Raw genomic sequence first — 6635 nt, 5'->3', positions numbered from 1 at the left:
TTGAGTTTGCTGCAAACTTGGGATGTTTTTGAATAACCACTCGCTAATGTAAGATGTGATTACTCGGCCAACGATTCAATTTTACAAATTTGGCAGTAAAGGATGTAAACATGAAAAGTAGTTTTGAATAACAAACAAATTTCGAATTGGCAACCTCTTTGATGGGGAAGAAACCGAACCGATCAGGAGCTGTTATATATTTTTCGCTATTAGTTTGGAGTTTGATTGCCAGGTGAGGTGTTCATTGCAAATTAGTTAAATACAAAATACTTATGACTGCACATTTAAAGCACAAAGAGCGTTAAAATACTCTGCGAGTGAACAAAAGAGAGACATCTGGTAGAAATAAACAGAAACCAAGAACCCAACATTTCAGCCAATGTTAGTCTTAAGTCTTGACTACGTCGATAATGGTCAATTTCCGTCGAGGAAATGTGAAGAAATTGTGCACTTTCCTAAACACAAAACTCACTTGAAAAACTAGAAACTTCCTGGAACTTTGTGAAAAAATGAGTGGATAGCATTAACTATGTTTGTTAATAAAGTAAATGGAGGAATGGGTGTTTATAAAATTCGTCATTTCAGTTCAATCTACAGGAGTATTTTAGTCTGACTACACAAAAGACACAAGGATGAAAAGATCAATGTGTTACCTCGACGGAGATAAATGTTCGGGCTGATTGTTAAATTGGGATGTTTCTAAAACCAACTCGCAGCTAAAAATGTGATTTCTCGACCGATGAGTTAAATTAATATATTTTTGAATAAAGGGATCAGTATTTTAAATAACCCCATTAAAAAGAAGATATTTATTGATGCATCGGATTCGTCCGTGTTGAGGAGCAACCCTTTTAGAGGATAGATATTGACCTGATCGAAAGCACTGTTGAGTAAAATTAGACTATGGTGTTGGAGTTTGACCTGGCAAGCTATTTTCTGCAAATGCGTGAATCTTTAATATTTAAATAAAAAAGCAACAAAACACTCCCTGAGTGAAAATTAGAGCAAAGGAATAGAATAGAAACAAAGAACCTAGCTCAATTTTTAGCCAATGATGGTATTGAATACTCACCACGTTGATAATGTATCACTCTCTTTTCAGGAGAACGTATTGAAGTTTAATGTACATGAAGGGCCTTTTTTCCTATCCCTGCAAGTGACTACTGTCGCATTCTCATCCCCAGTTTCCACGCTCTACGCAAGGAACGCCTGGGACTATGACCCTCCATTTGGCGACCAAATACGACGACGAAGAAGAACGATTTGCATCTTATGACTCGGGCTTTCCAAGGGAAGCCCGAGTAATAAGCCGTTTTGATAGCTGACGGTAAAGTCTTAGGTCATTTGACGGCTTATGGTTAACTGATTTGTCGGAATGAGGTTAATAGAACGAAATTAAAGCGCAAATGTGGCTGTAATTTCTCAGAAAAAAATAAAATTTTGCCCCTATTTGAAGAATCGAATTATTAGTATAATTGGTGCATTAAAAATAAGGCTTTTGGTCTTCAGATATGTATATTTAACGTAATTACTTATATTAAAACAACCATTTATAAACAGCACAACTTGACCCCATTTAAGTCAGCAATCGTTTAGTTCTTAATTAAGGATACCTGGAACATTTGGCGACTAATAATAGCTTGCTTACTGACGGTTGACGGTAAAAAATATTGCGTTTTTGACGTTTGACGGATGGCTTTTGGGCCATTTGACAGTTAACCTCATTGATACCCTCTTCTTGGGTTGAGAGGATTGACTGAGAAACAAATGAACGCGTGCGCATTAATTTGTGCGCATTGAGTGGAAACTAAAAATTAATGATAAATTTGCATGCTACCAGACAATCACCAGGAGATAATTTTCCCTGTCATTACTAAGTAATATACATTTCTTCACAGATTTCCTTAGAAATCACCTTTACATTCACAAAACAAAAAATATTTTATGAAGAGCTTTAAACTACTTAGCAAATGATAACATTAAAACTACTTTTGGCCGGTATGTTTTTAAGAAAAAAAAATCAGTATCGGTCTGAAAGAGGATCGGTGAAGTCTTCACTCCGAATGAGAAGAAATTCCTCGTTACTTGGTCTATAAAACTGAATGTAGTCTGTGCGACAACCCGACATTTACATCAACGCATATCAGTGAGATACATACTCGGCAATCGGCAGGTACCTAGAGGAGTAAGGCCTAGCGAAGTCTGCTTTGATGACAAACAATTTTCTATTTTGAAGAAATGCAGATTAAAGTTTGATTGTTAAGTTTTTGAGATACTATTCATTAAGGAACTTAACTCTGTGTTAAATACACAGAACGACTCTATTCGACTCAGCTATTTTTAAACCAAAATGATTTTAGTTTTTCCATTTTGTCGCAATGTTTTAAGTGAAATTAATGTTTTCTCACTGAGTTAACGTTTGAGGTACCGAAAAAAAGATGTTTTGTACACTGTAGTCTCCAAGACTCGTTTTCCTGTCCAAATCTAAATGCTTCTCTGAAGAAAAAGTTTGAATTTCCCACTCTTAACTACAGTCAATCACATAACAGCACTGGAGCCATTATGTGGTGCGAGGTCGCAGAAGTTTGAAAATTTAAATTGCAAATTATGCATGTGGTAAAAAAATGTTCATGTTGCGTTCTTCGGTGGTACGGTTATTGTCGCTTCTCGAAGTTTAAGTAGCAGAAGGCTTCCTTTGCCGTTACGCTGGTTAAAGTTTCACGGTTTGCTTTGTTGTTATGTTTACGTTGGGTGAATTTACGCCGAGAGAAACAGTGTGGAAGAATTGAAGAGCTTTTCTGCAAGCAGACTCTACAAGCACGTACCCCAGGTAAAGCGAGATTTCACTGTGTGTTCTTTGCAATGAAGGTATGAACTGCTCTCGAATTAAGCAATTTGTCTTTGTAGGGGAGACGTAGTTTCAGTTTTTCTTTCGGAAAACGTCTCATACAAAGTTGTTAGAAAAGGTTAGTCGACAAGAAACGCTCGTCAAGCCACTGAGCAAGTGAGCGAGCAAGCTAGCAACTTTATTTAAAGAGAGTGGCGCATCATGAGGCACACTAGATACTGATAAACAAATGGTCTTTTATCCTTAACTTGGATCAATTTACAAACTCAGCGAAAAATACGTATTACAAGTAGTTAGAGAACGGTTGCCAACAATTTGCTCCCAGTTCTTTTGAATTTCTTCATATTATTTATGTGACTTCCTTGCCCGTTTCGTTGAATTTAACTTCCCATATGCACGCCAAATCTTATGCTGAAGAATGAATTTTAATGAGTCGTCTTGATTAAATTATTCCTTTAATGTCTTTTTCCAGGAATTGGATGACGATAAAATAGACATTTCAATGGAGCGAGCCAGCCATGTCAATGCAAGGTTACACTGTACTTCAGGTAATGTTAAAAATCACGTTTTCATTTCCGAGCTCAGAATCTCTATGCTCAATACTGTTGGCTATTTTTTATGTCTTTCAATGATATTTTTGAGAATTTAAAGGCGTATCAAAAGAAGCTCCCTTGATTAATGCTTAGTCTCTCTGTAGCCTTGCTGAGAGCCATGGATGAGTAAGTTCATGGTTTCGAGTGTTATTGGTACAGTGGATCTGTAAAATCTCCCTCGCTGCCAGGGGATAGACTGCATCTACGAGGGAAAAGTCTAACGTCACATTACTCGAACGATTCTTAACTGAATCAGCTGAGGCGAGTTTTTTTTTTTTTTTCATAACTCTAAGTCCATGAAAACTTGCAAACCTTTGCAACTTGTGAATGCTTGTGAGTCGCAAATTGCTAATTTACTTATTTACGCCTCGGGTGATATAAAGTTGTTGTCAGAAACTCTGACCTCGGTTTCGCATATTGCGACTAAAATGATATCCCACAAAACAAACAATAATTCAAGAAACAACGCTCTTATTCAAACAGAAATGCATACTTCGTTTAGCGGCGGAATTAATTCGGGATTAATATTTTCCTCAGGTTTTATTCGTCTTGTATAAAATTTTCGCTTATTTATCGCCAAAGTTTGATATCAAATAAAAATTTCTGTATGGCACTATTCTTATGATTGTTACACTCTCCTTCATAAACGAATTCCTTGTTTTCACTGTCAATGTGTCAAAATGACAGCAGCGACTGGCGAAGTGTCTAAATGATTTCACTGTCCTACCATCAAAAATAAAGATTAAAATAACTGTTTAATGACTAGGCCGGGGACCCGAGATATGATTGATGAATAAAAACCTTCTGAAGATTTATATTTGCACGGAAAAATATTTATAGAGCTGTATGTGGTGTCCCTCGGAGGGGCATGAATATGGCGGCCGCAAAGTAACAGAGACATCTGTCGTTACGTTTTGCTATTAGAACGAAACGTTATTACTCTAGAGATCCGATACATTGAAATTAATACTTCCTCTAATGCAAGGACTCTTCAGTTGGTAAAAAAATCGGAAAAGATAAGTCATCTTTTGACCTACGCGACACTTCGCCTGCCGCCACTTTAGGCACGCAACGCAAAAGCTACGAAATTCAAAAGTGCTCTCTAACAAAACGAAGAAAGCCGTCGAGCTAAAATTTTTTAATACGTCAAGAGGGTCGTGTATATCTGATGAAATCAAAACTTAGGAAGGATAGAATTTTTTTTTTTATTTCAGAATATGATAGCGACACATATAACGAGACTCTTAAAATTGTGTGCATAACGAATGATAGGGTTCTACAGAAATCTTTTCGTAGCTAATTACATTCGAGAGGAAGAATGTCTAAAATTCACGTTGAAAGATCAAACTTTGCAATAATTTTTTGTTGACGTGGAATCTTCTTAGAATCCTCTATTCGAGTTTGGGTGACCTTGGAAGACCTTCAGCAACCTAATGTTTGCAATAGCCGCCATTTTGATTCTTTATTGTAATGCAAATTATAATTAACACCGTGTGAGAAAACTATGATATTTCAAATTGTTTGTTGGCCTCCTTTGAAGAAAATTTCCAGAATCATTTCCTATAACACAGATATTTGAAGTTGGTGATACGCTTTTAGCAACGATTTTTCAAAGAATGTAACCATCTTTTGTTTTTGGCTAACCGTAATTGGACCTTATCCGGCCTTGAAATGCGCGATTTCCACCGTAATGCTTATTTATTTGTATTTATCTGCTAACCGAAAACCACCATGATAGCAGCTGTTGCGACCGCGATCAATAAGGGAATCGTGCTTATAATATCTGCTTTACTAGCATAGACGATTCAGTTTATGATAAAGTTAACAAAAATATCAGCCCTGAATATTGAAATGGCATTGCACGATATAATTCTGCCAAGAAATTTGAGCCTGATGATGTATTGAACACCAATTTTGTGCGAGTGTGGGTTTAAAACCTCAACATTTTAACAAAGAATGTACGAGCATATCAACGCTTTTGCCACCCAGAAATTTTTGCAGGTTTAGAAAGCCAATATGTTATACTAAATGAGCCCAAAATTTCACCAAATGCGAAGTTTTACTAGCTCTCTAAATATTTGGAAACAAAGCTTAACCAGAGTGATCCCCGTTCTGCGCAAAGCTGTATGTTAATGAGAAAAAATGTACACAACGACGTCAGCAACTATCGCTCTGTAAACGTACGTTTTTCATTCGCGACGTCTATTGATATTTTATTTATTTCATTCCTTGAAGGCAACACTTGCCAAATGTAATCCCGTGAAGAGTCAACAAAAAAACTGACATGGATTTTGTCTATTTCTTCCAGAGTTGCTCAGCTGCTGGCTGGATTTTCGTGGACTCCTCTTATTACGGGAAGTGGATTACGAATCACACCAGTATGGTTTCTGTTCTCCGTGTTACGTTGGGTAAAGAGCAATTGATATTATTGCAAATACTTGTAGAACATGTAAGACTTAAGTTTCCAAGACATTCCGTTTTTCTGCAGAAGTGACCAGAAAATCTTCAATTTGAGAATATTTTCTTGATGTGCCTCCAAATTCTCGGTGACATACTGAAAGAAATATATCAAAGCTGAAAATTGAGCTTTTAGCTTGACCAAAACGATGCTAAAGAATTGTATAGAAGTCATTAGAAGTGGATCCATGTTACTGATACCACCGGATGTCAAAATTTACTTCCGTTTGTCGACTTTGTTACTGAATTTTGCGGTATCGCTTGTTCAGTTTAAAGAAGTTAAAGGGGCTCAGTCACGGTTTGCGCATATTGAAAAGTTTAGCCTCAATTTTTCAAATTCGTCGTTTGTAATCCGTGTTAATCTTCTCCATACTTAGCCATCCTTGCTCCTTTATGGTTTATCATTATCTCTTTGGTGTTTTTCTATCTTATTAAATTGTTATTTTCAGGTTTCCTACCATTTAAAGGTAATTTTGTATGTGGCCAAAATAACTCAAAATACCTTGACTGAGCTCCTTTAATAGTTTGCAACTGCGTGCGATGTCGGCAAACTTATGAGAGAATAAAGATAGTCTGTGGACAGACTAAAGGTTCCCATCACTGCCGTGACTCTTGCATACAATTATTCTTTTGAACTTGATCTTTTCCATTTTAAGGCATGCCTACGTTCGTAGAATTATACACTGTTTTAGGGATATGTCAAAAGATGAAAACAGAAAGACATTCAACACGTACCG

Source organism: Orbicella faveolata, unplaced genomic scaffold, assembly GCF_042242905.1.
Source record: "Orbicella faveolata isolate gen_17 unplaced genomic scaffold, um_ofav_v1 contig_12, whole genome shotgun sequence".
In the NCBI taxonomy this organism is placed as follows: domain Eukaryota; kingdom Metazoa; phylum Cnidaria; class Anthozoa; order Scleractinia; family Merulinidae; genus Orbicella; species Orbicella faveolata.
The sequence above is the reverse complement of the archived record's forward strand: the minus strand, read 5'-3'. Positions refer to the sequence as shown.